Source organism: Lissotriton vulgaris, chromosome 9 (genome assembly GCF_964263255.1).
Source record: "Lissotriton vulgaris chromosome 9, aLisVul1.2, whole genome shotgun sequence".
NCBI classification, from domain to species: Eukaryota; Metazoa; Chordata; class Amphibia; order Caudata; family Salamandridae; genus Lissotriton; species Lissotriton vulgaris.
The window spans coordinates 847,964,891-847,985,895 of NC_141697.1; positions in this window are offsets into that span (position 1 = coordinate 847,964,891).

The following is a 21,005-nucleotide window of genomic DNA, read 5'->3' on the forward strand; positions in this document are numbered from 1 at the left end:
AGAATGAGCTTTTCAGTGAAGAGCAGCCAGGCACATTTTAGCTAGTTTTACTTGTAAGAGGGGTTGGAAACGCTTTTCAGGTTCAGTACTGGGCTCAAAACATGCAGCCCTGAGGTCTCTCATGATAGCAGGTGGTTAAATAGAAATTCGCTGCTCAGCTGACCCGGTAGGAGCAAACGTATGCCAAAAATGTACGCAGAATGAGCTTTTCAGTGACTAGCAGCCAGGCACATTTTAGCTCGTTTTACTTGTAAGTGGGGTTAGAAACGCTTTTCAGGCTCAGTACTGCGCTCAAAACATGCAGCACTGAGGTCTCTCATGATAGCAGGTGGTTAAATAGAAATTCGCTGCTCAGCTGACCCGGCTGGAGCAAACATGCCAAAAATGTACGCAGAATGAGCTTTTCAGTGAATAGCAGCCAGGCACATTCTAGCTAGTTTTACTTGTAAGCGGGTTTGGAAACGCTTTTCAGGCTCAGTACTGGGCTAAAAACATGCAGCCCTGAGGTCTCTCATGATAGCAGGTGGTTAAATAGGAATTCGCTGCTCAGCTGACCCGGTAGGAGCAAACGTATGCCAAAAATGTACGCAGAATGAGCTTTTCAGTGAAGAGCAGCCAGGCACATTTTAGCTAGTTTTACTTGTAAGTGGGGTTGGAAATGCTTTTCAGGCTCAGTACTGGGCTCAAAAGATGCAGCTCTGAGATCTCTCCTGATAGGAGGTAGTTAAGTAGAACTTCGCTGCTCAGCTGACCCGGCAGGAGCAAATGTATGCCAAAAATGTATGCAGAATGAGCTTTTCAGTGAAGAGCAGCCAGGCACATTCTAGCAAGTTTTACTTGTATGGGGTAAACGCTGTTCAGGCTCAGTACTGCGCTCAAAAGATGCAGCCCTGAGGTCTCTCATGATAGCAGGTGGTTAAAAGAAATTTGTCATTTGGCTGACCCAGCAGGAGCAAATGTATGCCAAAAATGTACACAGAATGAGCTTTTCAGTGAATAGCAGCCAGGCGCATTTTAGCTAGTTTTACTTGTAAGTGGGGTTGGAAACGCTTTTCAGGATCAGTACTGGGCTCAAAACATGCAGCCCTGAGGTCTCTCATGATAGCAGGTGGTTAAATAGAAATTCGCTGCTCAGCTGACCCGGTAGGAGCAAACGTATGCCAAAAATGTACGCAGAATGAGCTTTTCAGTGACTAGCAGCCAGGCACATTTTAGCTCGTTTTACTTGTAAGTGGGGTTAGAAACGCTTTTCAGGCTCAGTACTGCGCTCAAAACATGCAGCCCTGAGGTCTCTCATGATAGCAGGTGGTTAAATAGAAATTCGCTGCTCAGCTGACCCGGCCGGAGCAAACATGCCAAAAATGTACGCAGAATGAGCTTTTCAGTGAATAGCAGCCAGGCACATTCTAGCTAGTTTTACTTGTAAGCGGGTTTGGAAACGCTTTTCAGGCTCAGTACTGGGCTAAAAACATGCAGCCCTGAGGTCTCTCATGATAGCAGGTGGTTAAATAGAAATTCGCTGCTCAGCTGACCCGGTAGGAGCAAACGTATGCCAAAAATGTACGCAGAATGAGCTTTTCAGTGAAGAGCAGCCAGGCACATTTTAGCTAGTTTTACTTGTAAGTGGGGTTGGAAATGCTTTTCGGGCTCAGTACTGGGCTCAAACATGCAGGCCCGAGGTCTCTCATGATTGCAGGTGGTTAAATAGAAATTCGCTGCTCAGCTGACCCGGCAGGACCAAATATATGCCACAAATGTACGCAGAATGAGCTTTTCAGTGAATAGCAGCCAGGCACATTTTAGCTAGTTTTACTTGTAAGTGGGGTTGGAAACACTTTTCAGGCTCAGTACTGCACTCAAGACATGCAGCCCTAAGGTCTCTCATGATAGCAGGTGGTTAAGTAGAAATTTGCCACTTGGCTGACCCAGCAGGAGCAAACGTATGCCAAAAATGTAGAAGTAGAACTTCGCTGCTCAGCTGACCCGGCAGGAGCAAATGTATGCCAAAAATGTACGCAGAATGAGCTTTTCAGTGACTAGCAGCCAGGCACATTTTAGCTCGTTTTACTTGTAAGTGGGGTTGGAAACGCTTTTCAGGCTCAGTACTGCGCTCAAAACATGCAGCCCTGAGGTCTCTCATGATAGCAGGTGGTTAAATAGAAATTCGCTGCTCAGCTGACCCGGCAGGAGCAAACGTATGCCAAAAATGTATGCAGAATGAGCTTTTCAGTGAAGAGCAGCCAGGCACATTTTAGCTAGTTTTACTTGTAAGAGGGGTTGGAAACGCTTTTCAGGTTCAGTACTGGGCTCAAAACATGCAGCCCTGAGGTCTCTCATGATAGCAGGTGGTTAAATAGAAATTCGCTGCTCAGCTGACCCGGTAGGAGCAAACGTATGCCAAAAATGTACGCAGAATGAGCTTTTCAGTGACTAGCAGCCAGGCACATTTTAGCTCGTTTTACTTGTAAGTGGGGTTAGAAACGCTTTTCAGGCTCAGTACTGCGCTCAAAACATGCAGCCCTGAGGTCTCTCATGATAGCAGGTGGTTAAATAGAAATTCGCTGCTCAGCTGACCCGGCTGGAGCAAACATGCCAAAAATGTACGCAGAATGAGCTTTTCAGTGAATAGCAGCCAGGCACATTCTAGCTAGTTTTACTTGTAAGCGGGTTTGGAAACGCTTTTCAGGCTCAGTACTGGGCTAAAAACATGCAGCCCTGAGGTCTCTCATGATAGCAGGTGGTTAAATAGGAATTCGCTGCTCAGCTGACCCGGTAGGAGCAAACGTATGCCAAAAATGTACGCAGAATGAGCTTTTCAGTGAAGAGCAGCCAGGCACATTTTAGCTAGTTTTACTTGTAAGTGGGGTTGGAAATGCTTTTCAGGCTCAGTACTGGGCTCAAAAGATGCAGCTCTGAGATCTCTCCTGATAGGAGGTAGTTAAGTAGAACTTCGCTGCTCAGCTGACCCGGCAGGAGCAAATGTATGCCAAAAATGTATGCAGAATGAGCTTTTCAGTGAAGAGCAGCCAGGCACATTCTAGCAAGTTTTACTTGTATGGGGTAAACGCTGTTCAGGCTCAGTACTGCGCTCAAAAGATGCAGCCCTGAGGTCTCTCATGATAGCAGGTGGTTAAAAGAAATTTGTCATTTGGCTGACCCAGCAGGAGCAAATGTATGCCAAAAATGTACACAGAATGAGCTTTTCAGTGAATAGCAGCCAGGCGCATTTTAGCTAGTTTTACTTGTAAGTGGGGTTGGAAACGCTTTTCAGGATCAGTACTGGGCTCAAAACATGCAGCCCTGAGGTCTCTCATGATAGCAGGTGGTTAAATAGAAATTCGCTGCTCAGCTGACCCGGTAGGAGCAAACGTATGCCAAAAATGTACGCAGAATGAGCTTTTCAGTGACTAGCAGCCAGGCACATTTTAGCTCGTTTTACTTGTAAGTGGGGTTAGAAACGCTTTTCAGGCTCAGTACTGCGCTCAAAACATGCAGCCCTGAGGTCTCTCATGATAGCAGGTGGTTAAATAGAAATTCGCTGCTCAGCTGACCCGGCCGGAGCAAACATGCCAAAAATGTACGCAGAATGAGCTTTTCAGTGAATAGCAGCCAGGCACATTCTAGCTAGTTTTACTTGTAAGCGGGTTTGGAAACGCTTTTCAGGCTCAGTACTGGGCTAAAAACATGCAGCCCTGAGGTCTCTCATGATAGCAGGTGGTTAAATAGAAATTCGCTGCTCAGCTGACCCGGTAGGAGCAAACGTATGCCAAAAATGTACGCAGAATGAGCTTTTCAGTGAAGAGCAGCCAGGCACATTTTAGCTAGTTTTACTTGTAAGTGGGGTTGGAAATGCTTTTCGGGCTCAGTACTGGGCTCAAACATGCAGGCCCGAGGTCTCTCATGATTGCAGGTGGTTAAATAGAAATTCGCTGCTCAGCTGACCCGGCAGGACCAAATATATGCCACAAATGTACGCAGAATGAGCTTTTCAGTGAATAGCAGCCAGGCACATTTTAGCTAGTTTTACTTGTAAGTGGGGTTGGAAACACTTTTCAGGCTCAGTACTGCACTCAAGACATGCAGCCCTAAGGTCTCTCATGATAGCAGGTGGTTAAGTAGAAATTTGCCACTTGGCTGACCCAGCAGGAGCAAACGTATGCCAAAAATGTAGAAGTAGAACTTCGCTGCTCAGCTGACCCGGCAGGAGCAAATGTATGCCAAAAATGTACGCAGAATGAGCTTTTCAGTGACTAGCAGCCAGGCACATTTTAGCTCGTTTTACTTGTAAGTGGGGTTGGAAACGCTTTTCAGGCTCAGTACTGCGCTCAAAACATGCAGCCCTGAGGTCTCTCATGATAGCAGGTGGTTAAATAGAAATTCGCTGCTCAGCTGACCCGGCCGGAGCAAACGTATGCCAAAAATGTACGCAGAATGAGCTTTTCAGTGAAGAGCAGCCAGGCACATTCTAGCAAGTTTTACTTGTAAGTGGGGTTGGAAACACTTTTCAGGCTCAGTACTGCGCTCAAAAGATGCAGCCCTGACGTCTCTCATGATGATAGCAGGTGGTTAAGTAGAAATTTGCCACTTGGCTGACCCAGCAGGAGCAAACGTATGCCAAAAATGTACACAGAATGAGCTTTTCAGTGAATAGCAGCCAGGCACATTTTAGCTAGTTTTACTTGTAGGTGTGGTTGGAAACGCTTTTCAGGATCATTACTGGGCTCAAAACATGCAGCCCTGAGGTCTCTCATGATAGCAGGTGGTTAAATAGAAATTCGCTGCTCAGCTGACCCGGCAGGAGCAAATGTATGCCAAAAATGTACGCAGAATGAGCTTTTCAGTGACTAGCAGCCAGGCACATTTTAGCTCGTTTTACTTGTAAGTGGGGTTGGAAACGCTTTTCAGGATCAGTACTGGGCTCAAAAGATGCAGCCCTGAGGTCTCTCATGATAGCAGGTGGTTAAATAGAAATTCGCTGCTCAGCTGACCCGGCAGGAGCAAACGTATGCCAAAAATGTATGCAGAATGAGCTTTTCAGTGAAGAGCAGCCAGGCACATTTTAGCTAGTTTTACTTGTAAGAGGGGTTGGAAACGCTTTTCAGGTTCAGTACTGGGCTCAAAACATGCAGCCCTGAGGTCTCTCATGATAGCAGGTGGTTAAATAGAAATTCGCTGCTCAGCTGACCCGGTAGGAGCAAACGTATGCCAAAAATGTACGCAGAATGAGCTTTTCAGTGAAGAGCAGCCAGGCACATTTTAGCTAGTTTTACTTGTAAGTGGGGTTGGAAATGCTTTTCAGGCTCAGTACTGGGCTCAAAAGATGCAGCTCTGAGATCTCTCCTGATAGGAGGTAGTTAAGTAGAACTTCGCTGCTCAGCTGACCCGGCAGGAGCAAATGTATGCCAAAAATGTATGCAGAATGAGCTTTTCAGTGAAGAGCAGCCAGGCACATTCTAGCAAGTTTTACTTGTATGGGGTAAACGCTGTTCAGGCTCAGTACTGCGCTCAAAAGATGCAGCCCTGAGGTCTCTCATGATAGCAGGTGGTTAAATAGAAATTCGCTGCTCAGCTGACCCGGCAGGAGCAAACGTATGCCAAAAATGTATGCAGAATGAGCTTTTCAGTGAAGAGCTGCCAGGCACATTTTAGCTAGTTTTACTTGTAAGTGGGGTTGGAAATGCTTTTCGGGATCAGTACTGGGCTCAAACATGCAGCCCTGAGGTCTCTCATGATTGCAGGTGGTTAAATAGAAATTTGCTGCCAGCTGACCCGGCAGGACCAAATATATGCCAAAAATGTACGCAGAATGAGCTTTTCAGTGAAGAGCAGCCAGGCACATTTTAGCTAGTTTTACTTGTAAGAGGGGTTGGAAACACTTTTCAGGTTCAGTACTGGGCTCAAAACATGCAGCCCTGAGGTCTCTCATGATAGCAGGTGGTTAAATAGAAATTCGCTGCTCAGCTGACCCGGCAGGAGCAAACGTATGCCAAAAATGTAAGCAGAATGAGCTTTTCAGTGAATAGCAGCCAGGCACATTTTAGCTAGTTTTACTTGTAAGTGGGGTTGGAAATGCTTTTCAGGCTCAGTACTGGGCTCAAAAGATGCAGCTCTGAGGTCTCTCCTGATAGGAGGTAGTTAAGTAGAATTTCGCTGCTCAGCTGACCCGGCAGGAGCAAATGTATGCCAAAAAACGTACGCAGAATGAGCTTTTCACTAAAGAGCAGCCTGGCACATTCTAGCAAGTTTTACTTGTAAGTGGAGTTGGAAACGCTTTTCAGGCTCAGTACTGCGCTCAAAAGATGCAGCCCTGAGGTCTCTCATGATAGCAGGTGGTTAAATAGAAATTCGCTGCTCAGCTGACCCGGCCGGAGCAAACGTATGCCAAAAATGTACGCAGAATGAGCTTTTCAGTGAAGAGCAGCCAGGCACATTCTAGCAAGTTTTACTTGTAAGTGGGGTTGGAAACATTTTTCAGGCTCAGCACTGCGCTCAAAAGATGCAGCCCTGACGTCTCTCATGATGATAGCAGGTGGTTAAGTAGAAATTTGCCACTTGGCTGACCCAGCAGGAGCAAACGTATGCCAAAAATGTACACAGAATGAGCTTTTCAGTGAATAGCAGCCAGGCACATTTTAGCTAGTTTTACTTGTAAGTGTGGTTGGAAACGCTTTTCAGGATCATTACTCGGCTCAAAACATGCAGCCCTGAGGTCTCTCATGATAGCAGGTGGTTAAATAGAAATTCGCTGCTCAGCTGACCCGGCAGGAGCAAACGTATGCCAAAAATGTGCAGAATGAGCTTTTCAGTGAAGAGCTGCCACGCACATTTTAGCTAGTTTTACTTGTAAGTGGGGTTGGAAATGCTTTTCGGGCTCAGTACTGGGCTCAAACATGCAGCCCTGAGGTCTCTCATGATTGCAGGTGGTTAAATAGAAATTTGCTGCTCAGCTGACCCGGCAGGACCAAATATATGCCAAAAATGTACGCAGAATGAGCTTTTCAGTGAATAGCAGCCAGGCACATTTTAGCTAGTTTTACTTGTAAGTGGGGTTGGAAACACTTTTCAGGCTCAGTACTGCACTCAAAACATGCAGCCCTAAGGTCTCTCATGATAGCAGGTGGTTAAGTAGAAATTTGCCACTTGGCTGACCCAGCAGGAGCAAACGTATGCCAAAAATGTACACAGAATGAGCTTTTCAGTGAATAGCAGCCAGGCACATTTTAGCTAGTTTTACTTGTAAGTGTGGTTGGAAACGCTGTTCAGGATCATTACTGGGCTCAAAACATGCAGCCCTGAGGTCTCTCATGATAGCAGGTGGTTAAATAGAAATTCGCTGCTCAGCTGACCCGGCCGGAGCAAACATGCCAAAAATGTACGCAGAATGAGCTTTTCAGTGAATAGCAGCCAGGCACATTCTAGCTAGTTTTACTTGTAAGCGGTTTTGGAAACGCTTTTCAGGCTCAGTACTGGGCTAAAAACATGCAGCCCTGAGGTCTCTCATGATAGCAGGTGGTTAAATAGGAATTCGCTGCTCAGCTGACCCGGTAGGAGCAAACGTATGCCAAAAATGTACGCAGAATGAGCTTTTCAGTGAAGAGCAGCCAGGCACATTTTAGCTAGTTTTACTTGTAAGTGGGGTTGGAAATGCTTTTCAGGCTCAGTACTGGGCTCAAAAGATGCAGCTCTGAGATCTCTCCTGATAGGAGGTAGTTAAGTAGAACTTCGCTGCTCAGCTGACCCGGCAGGAGCAAATGTATGCCAAAAATGTATGCAGAATGAGCTTTTCAGTGAAGAGCAGCCAGGCACATCCTAGTAAGTTTTACTTGTATGGGGTTGGAAACGCTGTTCAGGCTCAGTACTGCGCTCAAAAGATGCAGCCCTGAGGTCTCTCATGATAGCAGGTGGTTAAAAGAAATTTGCCATTTGGCTGACCCAGCAGGAGCAAATGTATGCCAAAAATGTACACAGAATGAGCTTTTCAGTGACTAGCAGCCAGGCACATTTTAGCTCGTTTTACTTGTAAGTGGGGTTAGAAACGCTTTTCAGGCTCAGTACTGCGCTCAAAACATGCAGCCCTGAGGTCTCTCATGATAGCAGGTGGTTAAATAGAAATTCGCTGCTCAGCTGACCCGGCCGGAGCAAACATGCCAAAAATGTATGCAGAATGAGCTTTTCAGTGAATAGCAGCCAGGCACATTCTAGCTAGTTTTACTTGTAAGCGGGTTTGGAAACGCTTTTCAGGCTCAGTACTGGGCTAAAAACATGCAGCCCTGAGGTCTCTCATGATAGCAGGTGGTTAAATAGAAATTCGCTGCTCAGCTGACCCGGTAGGAGCAAACGTATGCCAAAAATGTACGCAGAATGAGCTTTTCAGTGAAGAGCAGCCAGGCACATTTTTAGTTTTACTTGTAAGTGGGGTTGGAAATGCTTTTCGGGCTCAGTACTGGGCTCAAACATGCAGGCCCGAGGTCTCTCATGATTGCAGGTGGTTAAATAGAAATTCGCTGCTCAGCTGACCCGGCAGGACCAAATATATGCCACAAATGTACGCAGAATGAGCTTTTCAGTGAATAGCAGCCAGGCATATTTTAGCTAGTTTTACTTGTAAGTGGGGTTGGAAACACTTTTCAGGCTCAGTACTGCACTCAAAACATGCAGCCCTAAGGTCTCTCATGATAGCAGGTGGTTAAGTAGAAATTTGCCACTTGGCTGACCCGGAGCAAACGTATGCCAAAAATGTACACAGAATGAGCTTTTCAGTGAATAGCAGCCAGGCACATTTTAGCTAGTTTTACTTGTAAGTGGGGTTGGAAACGCTTTTCAGGATCAGTACTGGGCTCAAAACATGCAGCTCTGAGGTCTCTCCTGATAGGAGGTAGTTAAGTAGAACTTCGCTGCTCAGCTGACCCGGCAGGAGCAAATGTATGCCAAAAATGTACGCAGAATGAGCTTTTCAGTGACTAGCAGCCAGGCACATTTTAGCTCGTTTTACTTGTAAGTGGGGTTGGAAACGCTTTTCAGGCTCAGTACTGCGCTCAAAACATGCAGCCCTGAGGTCTCTCATGATAGCAGGTGGTTAAATAGAAATTCGCTGCTCAGCTGACCCGGCCGGAGCAAACGTATGCCAAAAATGTACGCAGAATGAGCTTTTCAGTGAAGAGCAGCCAGGCACATTCTAGCAAGTTTTATTTGTAAGTGGGGTTGGAAACACTTTTCAGGCTCAGTACTGCGCTCGAAAGATGCAGCCCTGACGTCTCTCATGATGATAGCAGGTGGTTAAGTAGAAATTTGCCACTTGGCTGACCCAGCAGGAGCAAACGTATGCCAAAAATGTACACAGAATGAGCTTTTCAGTGAATAGCAGCCAGGCACATTTTAGCTAGTTTTACTTGTAAGTGTGGTTGGAAACGCTTTTCAGGATCATTACTGGGCTCAAAACATGCAGCCCTGAGGTCTCTCATGATAGCAGGTGGTTAAATAGAAATTCGCTGCTCAGCTGACCCGGCAGGAGCAAACGTATGCCAAAAATGTATGCAGAATGAGCTTTTCAGTGAAGAGCTGCCAGGCACATTTTAGCTAGTTTTACTTGTAAGTGGGGTTGGAAATGCTTTTCGGGCTCAGTACTGGGCTCAAACATGCAGCCCTGAGGTCTCTCATGATTGCAGGTGGTTAAATAGAAATTTGCTGCTCAGCTGACCCGGCAGGACCAAATATATGCCAAAAATGTACGCAGAATGAGCTTTTCAGTGAAGAGCAGCCAGGCACATTCTAGCTAGTTTTACTTGTAAGTGGGGTTAGAAACGCTTTTCAGGCTCAGTACTGCGCTCAAAACATGCAGCCCTGAGGTCTCTCATGATAGCAGGTGGTTAAATAGAAATTCGCTGCTCAGCTGACCCGGCCGGAGCAAACATGCCAAAAATGTATGCAGAATGAGCTTTTCAGTGAATAGCAGCCAGGCACATTCTAGCTAGTTTTACTTGTAAGCGGGTTTGGAAACGCTTTTCAGGCTCAGTACTGGGCTAAAAACATGCAGCCCTGAGGTCTCTCATGATAGCAGGTGGTTAAATAGAAATTCGCTGCTCAGCTGACCCGGTAGGAGCAAACGTATGCCAAAAATGTACGCAGAATGAGCTTTTCAGTGAAGAGCAGCCAGGCACATTTTTAGTTTTACTTGTAAGTGGGGTTGGAAATGCTTTTCGGGCTCAGTACTGGGCTCAAACATGCAGGCCCGAGGTCTCTCATGATTGCAGGTGGTTAAATAGAAATTCGCTGCTCAGCTGACCCGGCAGGACCAAATATATGCCACAAATGTACGCAGAATGAGCTTTTCAGTGAATAGCAGCCAGGCACATTTTAGCTAGTTTTACTTGTAAGTGGGGTTGGAAACACTTTTCAGGCTCAGTACTGCACTCAAAACATGCAGCCCTAAGGTCTCTCATGATAGCAGGTGGTTAAGTAGAAATTTGCCACTTGGCTGACCCGGAGCAAACGTATGCCAAAAATGTACACAGAATGAGCTTTTCAGTGAATAGCAGCCAGGCACATTTTAGCTAGTTTTACTTGTAAGTGGGGTTGGAAACGCTTTTCAGGATCAGTACTGGGCTCAAAACATGCAGCTCTGAGGTCTCTCCTGATAGGAGGTAGTTAAGTAGAACTTCGCTGCTCAGCTGACCCGGCAGGAGCAAATGTATGCCAAAAATGTACGCAGAATGAGCTTTTCAGTGACTAGCAGCCAGGCACATTTTAGCTCGTTTTACTTGTAAGTGGGGTTGGAAACGCTTTTCAGGCTCAGTACTGCGCTCAAAACATGCAGCCCTGAGGTCTCTCATGATAGTGGTTAAATAGAAATTCGCTGCTCAGCTGACCCGGCCGGAGCAAACGTATGCCAAAAATGTACGCAGAATGAGCTTTTCAGTGAAGAGCAGCCAGGCACATTCTAGCAAGTTTTACTTGTAAGTGGGGTTGGAAACACTTTTCAGGCTCAGTACTGCGCTCGAAAGATGCAGCCCTGACGTCTCTCATGATGATAGCAGGTGGTTAAGTAGAAATTTGCCACTTGGCTGACCCAGCAGGAGCAAACGTATGCCAAAAATGTACACAGAATGAGCTTTTCAGTGAATAGCAGCCAGGCACATTTTAGCTAGTTTTACTTGTAAGTGTGGTTGGAAACGCTTTTCAGGATCATTACTGGGCTCAAAACATGCAGCCCTGAGGTCTCTCATGATAGCAGGTGGTTAAATAGAAATTCGCTGCTCAGCTGACCCGGCAGGAGCAAACGTATGCCAAAAATGTATGCAGAATGAGCTTTTCAGTGAAGAGCAGCCAGGCACATTCTAGCTAGTTTTACTTGTAAGTGGGGTTGGAAATGCTTTTCAGGCTCAGTACTGGGCTCAAACATGCAGCCCTGAGATCTCTCCTGATAGGAGGTAGTTAAGTAGAACTTCGCTGCTCAGCTGACCCGGCCGGAGCAAATGTATGCCAAAAATGTATGCAGAATGAGCTTTTCAGTGAAGAGCAGCCAGGCACATTCTAGTAAGTTTTACTTGTATGGGGTTGGAAACGCTGTTCAGGCTCAGTACTGCGCTCAAAAGATGCAGCCCTGAGGTCTCTCATGATAGCAGGTGGTTAAAAGAAATTTGCCATTTGGCTGACCCAGCAGGAGCAAATGTATGCCAAAAATGTACACAGAATGAGCTTTTCAGTGAATAGCAGCCAGGCGCATTTTAGCTAGTTTTACTTGTAAGTGGGGTTGGAAACGCTTTTCAGGATCAGTACTGGGCTCAAAACATGCAGCCCTGAGGTCTCTCATGATAGAAGGTGGTTAAATAGAAATTCGCTGCTCAGCTGACCCGGTAGGAGCAAACGTATGCCAAAAATGTACGCAGAATGAGCTTTTCAGTGACTAGCAGCCAGGCACATTTTAGCTCGTTTTACTTGTAAGTGGGGTTAGAAACGCTTTTCAGGCTCAGTACTGCGCTCAAAACATGCAGCCCTGAGGTCTCTCATGATAGCAGGTGGTTAAATAGAAATTCGCTGCTCAGCTGACCCGGCCGGAGCAAACATGCCAAAAATGTATGCAGAATGAGCTTTTCAGTGAATAGCAGCCAGGCACATTCTAGCTAGTTTTACTTGTAAGCGGGTTTGGAAACGCTTTTCAGGCTCAGTACTGGGCTAAAAACATGCAGCCCTGAGGTCTCTCATGATAGCAGGTGGTTAAATAGAAATTCGCTGCTCAGCTGACCCGGTAGGAGCAAACATATGCCAAAAATGTACGCAGAATGAGCTTTTCAGTGAAGAGCAGCCAGGCACATTTTTTGTTTTACTTGTAAGTGGGGTTGGAAATGCTTTTCGGGCTCAGTACTGGGCTCAAACATGCAGGCCCGAGGTCTCTCATGATTGCAGGTGGTTAAATAGAAATTCGCTGCTCAGCTGACCCGGCAGGACCAAATGTATGCCACAAATGTACGCAGAATGAGCTTTTCAGTGAATAGCAGCCAGGCACATTTTAGCTAGTTTTACTTGTAAGTGGGGTTGGAAACACTTTTCAGGCTCAGTACTGCACTCAAAACATGCAGCCCTAAGGTCTCTCATGATAGCAGGTGGTTAAGTAGAAATTTGCCACTTGGCTGACCCGGAGCAAACGTATGCCAAAAATGTACACAGAATGAGCTTTTCAGTGAATAGCAGCCAGGCACATTTTAGCTAGTTTTACTTGTAAGTGGGGTTGGAAACGCTTTTCAGGATCAGTACTGGGCTCAAAACATGCAGCTCTGAGGTCTCTCCTGATAGGAGGTAGTTAAGTAGAACTTCGCTGCTCAGCTGACCCGGCAGGAGCAAATGTATGCCAAAAATGTACGCAGAATGAGCTTTTCAGTGACTAGCAGCCAGGCACATTTTAGCTCGTTTTACTTGTAAGTGGGGTTGGAAACGCTTTTCAGGCTCAGTACTGCGCTCAAAACATGCAGCCCTGAGGTCTCTCATGATAGCAGGTGGTTAAATAGAAATTCGCTGCTCAGCTGACCCGGCCGGAGCAAACGTATGCCAAAAATGTACGCAGAATGAGCTTTTCAGTGAAGAGCAGCCAGGCACATTCTAGCAAGTTTTACTTGTAAGTGGGGTTGGAAACACTTTTCAGGCTCAGTACTGCGCTCGAAAGATGCAGCCCTGACGTCTCTCATGATGATAGCAGGTGGTTAAGTAGAAATTTGCCACTTGGCTGACCCAGCAGGAGCAAACGTATGCCAAAAATGTACACAGAATGAGCTTTTCAGTGAATAGCAGCCAGGCACATTTTAGCTAGTTTTACTTGTAAGTGTGGTTGGAAACGCTTTTCAGGATCATTACTGGGCTCAAAACATGCAGCCCTGAGGTCTCTCATGATAGCAGGTGGTTAAATAGAAATTCGCTGCTCAGCTGACCCGGCAGGAGCAAACGTATGCCAAAAATGTATGCAGAATGAGCTTTTCAGTGAAGAGCTGCCAGGCACATTTTAGCTAGTTTTTCTTGTAAGTGGGGTTGGAAATGCTTTTCGGGCTCAGTACTGGGCTCAAACATGCAGCCCTGAGGTCTCTCATGATTGCAGGTGGTTAAATAGAAATTTGCTGCTCAGCTGACCCGGCAGGACCAAATATATGCCAAAAATGTACGCAGAATGAGCTTTTCAGTGAATAGCAGCCAGGCACATTCTAGCTAGTTTTACTTGTAAGCGGGTTTGGAAACGCTTTTCAGGCTCAGTACTGGGCTAAAAACATGCAGCCCTGAGGTCTCTCATGATAGCAGGTGGTTAAATAGAAATTCGCTGCTCAGCTGACCCGGTAGGAGCAAACGTATGCCAAAAATGTACGCAGAATGAGCTTTTCAGTGAAGAGCAGCCAGGCACATTTTTAGTTTTACTTGTAAGTGGGGTTGGAAATGCTTTTCGGGCTCAGTACTGGGCTCAAACATGCAGGCCCGAGGTCTCTCATGATTGCAGGTGGTTAAATAGAAATTCGCTGCTCAGCTGACCCGGCAGGACCAAATATATGCCACAAATGTACGCAGAATGAGCTTTTCAGTGAATAGCAGCCAGGCACATTTTAGCTAGTTTTACTTGTAAGTGGGGTTGGAAACACTTTTCAGGCTCAGTACTGCACTCAAAACATGCAGCCCTAAGGTCTCTCATGATAGCAGGTGGTTAAGTAGAAATTTGCCACTTGGCTGACCCAGCAGGAGCAAACGTATGCCAAAAATGTACACAGAATGAGCTTTTCAGTGAATAGCAGCCAGGCACATTTTAGCTAGTTTTACTTGTAAGTGTGGTTGGAAACGCTTTTCAGGATCAGTACTGGGCTCAAAACATGCAGCCCTGAGGTCTCTCCTGATAGGAGGTAGTTAAATAGAAATTCGCTGCTCAGCTGACCCGGCAGGAGCAAACGTATGCCAAAAATGTGCAGAATGAGCTTTTCAGTGAAGAGCTGCCAGGCACATTTTAGCTAGTTTTACTTGTAAGTGGGGTTGGAAATGCTTTTCGGGCTCAGTACTGGGCTCAAACATGCAGCCCTGAGGTCTCTCATGATTGCAGGTGGTTAAATAGAAATTTGCTGCTCAGCTGACCCGGCAGGACCAAATATATGCCAAAAATGTACGCAGAATGAGCTTTTCAGTGAATAGCAGCCAGGCACATTTTAGCTAGTTTTACTTGTAAGTGGGGTTGGAAACACTTTTCAGGCTCAGTACTGCACTCAAAACATGCAGCCCTAAGGTCTCTCATGATAGCAGGTGGTTAAGTAGAAATTTGCCACTTGGCTGACCCAGCAGGAGCAAACGTATGCCAAAAATGTACACAGAATGAGCTTTTCAGTGAATAGCAGCCAGGCACATTTTAGCTAGTTTTACTTGTAAGTGTGGTTGGAAACGCTTTTCAGGATCATTACTGGGCTCAAAACATGCAGCCCTGAGGTCTCTCATGATAGCAGGTGGTTAAATAGAAATTCGCTGCTCAGCTGACCCGGCCGGAGCAAACATGCCAAAAATGTACGCAGAATGAGCTTTTCAGTGAATAGCAGCCAGGCACATTCTAGCTAGTTTTACTTGTAAGCGGGTTTGGAAACGCTTTTCAGGCTCAGTACTGGGCTAAAAACATGCAGCCCTGAGGTCTCTCATGATAGCAGGTGGTTAAATAGGAATTCGCTGCTCAGCTGACCCGGTAGGAGCAAACGTATGCCAAAAATGTACGCAGAATGAGCTTTTCAGTGAAGAGCAGCCAGGCACATTTTAGCTAGTTTTACTTGTAAGTGGGGTTGGAAATGCTTTTCAGGCTCAGTACTGGGCTCAAAAGATGCAGCTCTGAGATCTCTCCTGATAGGAGGTAGTTAAGTAGAACTTCGCTGCTCAGCTGACCCGGCAGGAGCAAATGTATGCCAAAAATGTATGCAGAATGAGCTTTTCAGTGAAGAGCAGCCAGGCACATTCTAGTAAGTTTTACTTGTATGGGGTTGGAAACGCTGTTCAGGCTCAGTACTGCGCTCAAAAGATGCAGCCCTGAGGTCTCTCATGATAGCAGGTGGTTAAAAGAAATTTGCCATTTGGCTGACCCAGCAGGAGCAAATGTATGCCAAAAATGTACACAGAATGAGCTTTTCAGTGAATAGCAGCCAGGCGCATTTTAGCTAGTTTTACTTGTAAGTGGGGTTGGAAACGCTTTTCAGGATCAGTACTGGGCTCAAAACATGCAGCCCTGAGGTCTCTCATGATAGAAGGTGGTTAAATAGAAATTCGCTGCTCAGCTGACCCGGTAGGAGCAAACGTATGCCAAAAATGTACGCAGAATGAGCTTTTCAGTGACTAGCAGCCAGGCACATTTTAGCTCGTTTTACTTGTAAGTGGGGTTAGAAACGCTTTTCAGGCTCAGTACTGCGCTCAAAACATGCAGCCCTGAGGTCTCTCATGATAGCAGGTGGTTAAATAGAAATTCGCTGCTCAGCTGACCCGGCCGGAGCAAACATGCCAAAAATGTATGCAGAATGAGCTTTTCAGTGAATAGCAGCCAGGCACATTCTAGCTAGTTTTACTTGTAAGCGGGTTTGGAAACGCTTTTCAGGCTCAGTACTGGGCTAAAAACATGCAGCCCTGAGGTCTCTCATGATAGCAGGTGGTTAAATAGAAATTCGCTGCTCAGCTGACCCGGTAGGAGCAAACGTATGCCAAAAATGTACGCAGAATGAGCTTTTCAGTGAAGAGCAGCCAGGCACATTTTTAGTTTTACTTGTAAGTGGGGTTGGAAATGCTTTTCGGGCTCAGTACTGGGCTCAAACATGCAGGCCCGAGGTCTCTCATGATTGCAGGTGGTTAAATAGAAATTCGCTGCTCAGCTGACCCGGCAGGACCAAATATATGCCACAAATGTACGCAGAATGAGCTTTTCAGTGAATAGCAGCCAGGCACATTTTAGCTAGTTTTACTTGTAAGTGGGGTTGGAAACACTTTTCAGGCTCAGTACTGCACTCAAAACATGCAGCCCTAAGGTCTCTCATGATAGCAGGTGGTTAAGTAGAAATTTGCCACTTGGCTGACCCGGAGCAAACGTATGCCAAAAATGTACACAGAATGAGCTTTTCAGTGAATAGCAGCCAGGGTAATTTTAGCTAGTTTTACTTGTAAGTGGGGTTGGAAACGCTTTTCAGGATCAGTACTGGGCTCAAAACATGCAGCTCTGAGGTCTCTCCTGATAGGAGGTAGTTAAGTAGAACTTCGCTGCTCAGCTGACCCGGCAGGAGCAAATGTATGCCAAAAATGTACGCAGAATGAGCTTTTCAGTGACTAGCAGCCAGGCACATTTTAGCTCGTTTTACTTGTAAGTGGGGTTGGAAACGCTTTTCAGGCTCAGTACTGCGCTCAAAACATGCAGCCCTGAGGTCTCTCATGATAGCAGGTGGTTAAATAGAAATTCGCTGCTCAGCTGACCCGGACGGAGCAAACGTATGCCAAAAATGTACGCAGAATGAGCTTTTCAGTGAAGAGCAGCCAGGCACATTCTAGCAAGTTTTACTTGTAAGTGGGGTTGGAAACACTTTTCAGGCTCAGTACTGCGCTCGAAAGATGCAGCCCTGACGTCTCTCATGATGATAGCAGGTGGTTAAGTAGAAATTTGCCACTTGGCTGACCCAGCAGGAGCAAACGTATGCCAAAAATGTACACAGAATGAGCTTTTCAGTGAATAGCAGCCAGGCACATTTTAGCTAGTTTTACTTGTAAGTGTGGTTGGAAACGCTTTTCAGGATCATTACTGGGCTCAAAACATGCAGCCCTGAGGTCTCTCATGATAGCAGGTGGTTAAATAGAAATTCGCTGCTCAGCTGACCCGGCAGGAGCAAACGTATGCCAAAAATGTATGCAGAATGAGCTTTTCAGTGAAGAGCAGCCAGGCACATTTTTAGTTTTACTTGTAAGTGGGGTTGGAAATGCTTTTCGGGCTCAGTACTGGGCTCAAACATGCAGGCCCGAGGTCTCTCATGATTGCAGGTGGTTAAATAGAAATTCGCTGCTCAGCTGACCCGGCAGGACCAAATATATGCCACAAATGTACGCAGAATGAGCTTTTCAGTGAATAGCAGCCAGGCACATTTTAGCTAGTTTTACTTGTAAGTGGGGTTGGAAACGCTTTTCAGGATCAGTACTGGGCTCAAAACATGCAGCTCTGAGGTCTCTCCTGATAGGAGGTAGTTAAGTAGAACTTCGCTGCTCAGCTGACCCGGCAGGAGCAAATGTATGCCAAAAATGTACGCAGAATGAGCTTTTCAGTGACTAGCAGCCAGGCACATTTTAGCTCGTTTTACTTGTAAGTGGGGTTGGAAACGCTTTTCAGGCTCAGTACTGCGCTCAAAACATGCAGCCCTGAGGTCTCTCATGATAGTGGTTAAATAGAAATTCGCTGCTCAGCTGACCCGGCCGGAGCAAACGTATGCCAAAAATGTACGCAGAATGAGCTTTTCAGTGAAGAGCAGCCAGGCACATTCTAGCAAGTTTTACTTGTAAGTGGGGTTGGAAACACTTTTCAGGCTCAGTACTGCGCTCGAAAGATGCAGCCCTGACGTCTCTCATGATGATAGCAGGTGGTTAAGTAGAAATTTGCCACTTGGCTGACCCAGCAGGAGCAAACGTATGCCAAAAATGTACACAGAATGAGCTTTTCAGTGAATAGCAGCCAGGCACATTTTAGCTAGTTTTACTTGTAAGTGTGGTTGGAAACGCTTTTCAGGATCATTACTGGGCTCAAAACATGCAGCCCTGAGGTCTCTCATGATAGCAGGTGGTTAAATAGAAATTCGCTGCTCAGCTGACCCGGCAGGAGCAAACGTATGCCAAAAATGTATGCAGAATGAGCTTTTCAGTGAAGAGCAGCCAGGCACATTCTAGCTAGTTTTACTTGTAAGTGGGGTTGGAAATGCTTTTCAGGCTCAGTACTGGGCTCAAACATGCAGCCCTGAGATCTCTCCTGATAGGAGGTAGTTAAGTAGAACTTCGCTGCTCAGCTGACCCGGCAGGAGCAAATGTATGCCAAAAATGTATGCAGAATGAGCTTTTCAGTGAAGAGCAGCCAGGCACATTCTAGTAAGTTTTACTTGTATGGGGTTGGAAACGCTGTTCAGGCTCAGTACTGCGCTCAAAAGATGCAGCCCTGAGGTCTCTCATGATAGCAGGTGGTTAAAAGAAATTTGCCATTTGGCTGACCCAGCAGGAGCAAATGTATGCCAAAAATGTACACAGAATGAGCTTTTCAGTGAATAGCAGCCAGGCGCATTTTAGCTAGTTTTACTTGTAAGTGGGGTTGGAAACGCTTTTCAGGATCAGTACTGGGCTCAAAACATGCAGCCCTGAGGTCTCTCATGATAGAAGGTGGTTAAATAGAAATTCGCTGCTCAGCTGACCCGGTAGGAGCAAACGTATGCCAAAAATGTACGCAGAATGAGCTTTTCAGTGACTAGCAGCCAGGCACATTTTAGCTCGTTTTACTTGTAAGTGGGGTTAGAAACGCTTTTCAGGCTCAGTACTGCGCTCAAAACATGCAGCCCTGAGGTCTCTCATGATAGCAGGTGGTTAAATAGAAATTCGCTGCTCAGCTGACCCGGCCGGAGCAAACATGCCAAAAATGTATGCAGAATGAGCTTTTCAGTGAATAGCAGCCAGGCACATTCTAGCTAGTTTTACTTGTAAGCGGGTTTGGAAACGCTTTTCAGGCTCAGTACTGGGCTAAAAACATGCAGCCCTGAGGTCTCTCATGATAGCAGGTGGTTAAATAGAAATTCGCTGCTCAGCTGACCCGGTAGGAGCAAACGTATGCCAAAAATGTACGCAGAATGAGCTTTTCAGTGAAGAGCAGCCAGGCACATTTTTAGTTTTACTTGTAAGTGGGGTTGGAAATGCTTTTCGGGCTCAGTACTGGGCTCAAACATGCAGGCCCGAGGTCTCTCATGATTGCAGGTGGTTAAATAGAAATTCGCTGCTCAGCTGACCCGGCAGGACCAAATGTATGCCACAAATGTACGCAGAATGAGCTTTTCAGTGAATAGCAGCCAGGCACATTTTAGCTAGTTTTACTTGTAAGTGGGGTTGGAAACACTTTTCAGGCTCAGTACTGCACTCAAAACATGCAGCCCTAAGGTCTCTCATGATAGCAGGTGGTTAAGTAGAAATTTGCCACTTGGCTGACCCGGAGCAAACGTATGCCAAAAATGTACACAGAATGAGCTTTTCAGTGAATAGCAGCCAGGCACATTTTAGCTAGTTTTACTTGTAAGTGGGGTTGGAAACGCTTTTCAGGATCAGTACTGGGCTCAAAACATGCAGCTCTGAGGTCTCTCCTGATAGGAGGTAGTTAAGTAGAACTTCGCTGCTCAGCTGACCCGGCAGGAGCAAATGTATGCCAAAAATGTACGCAGAATGAGCTTTTCAGTGACTAGCAGCCAGGCACATTTTAGCTCGTTTTACTTGTAAGTGGGGTTGGAAACGCTTTTCAGGCTCAGTACTGCGCTCAAAACATGCAGCCCTGAGGTCTCTCATGATAGCAGGTGGTTAAATAGAAATTCGCTGCTCAGCTGACCCGGCCGGAGCAAACGTATGCCAAAAATGTACGCAGAATGAGCTTTTCAGTGAAGAGCAGCCAGGCACATTCTAGCAAGTTTTACTTGTAAGTGGGGTTGGAAACACTTTTCAGGCTCAGTACTGCGCTCGAAAGATGCAGCCCTGACGTCTCTCATGATGATAGCAGGTGGTTAAGTAGAAATTTGCCACTTGGCTGACCCAGCAGGAGCAAACGTATGCCAAAAATGTACACAGAATGAGCTTTTCAGTGAATAGCAGCCAGGCACATTTTAGCTAGTTTTACTTGTAAGTGTGGTTGGAAACGCTTTTCAGGATCATTACTGGGCTCAAAACATGCAGCCCTGAGGTCTCTCATGATAGCAGGTGGTTAAATAGAAATTCGCTGCTCAGCTGACCCGGCAGGAGCAAACGTATGCCAAAAATGTATGCAGAATGAGCTTTTCAGTGAAGAGCTGCCAGGCACATTTTAGCTAGTTTTACTTGTAAGTGGGGTTGGAAATGCTTTTCGGGCTCAGTACTGGGCTCAAACATGCAGCCCTGAGGTCTCTCATGATTGCAGGTGGTTAAATAGAAATTTGCTGCTCAGCTGACCCGGCAGGACCAAATATATGCCAAAAATGTACGCAGAATGAGCTTTTCAGTGAATAGCAGCCAGGCACATTCTAGCTAGTTTTACTTGTAAGCGGGTTTGGAAACGCTTTTCAGGCTCAGTACTGGGCTAAAAACATGCAGCCCTGAGGTCTCTCATGATAGCAGGTGGTTAAATAGAAATTCGCTGCTCAGCTGACCCGGTAGGAGCAAACGTATGCCAAAAATGTACGCAGAATGAGCTTTTCAGTGAAGAGCAGCCAGGCACATTTTTAGTTTTACTTGTAAGTGGGGTTGGAAATGCTTTTCGGGCTCAGTACTGGGCTCAAACATGCAGG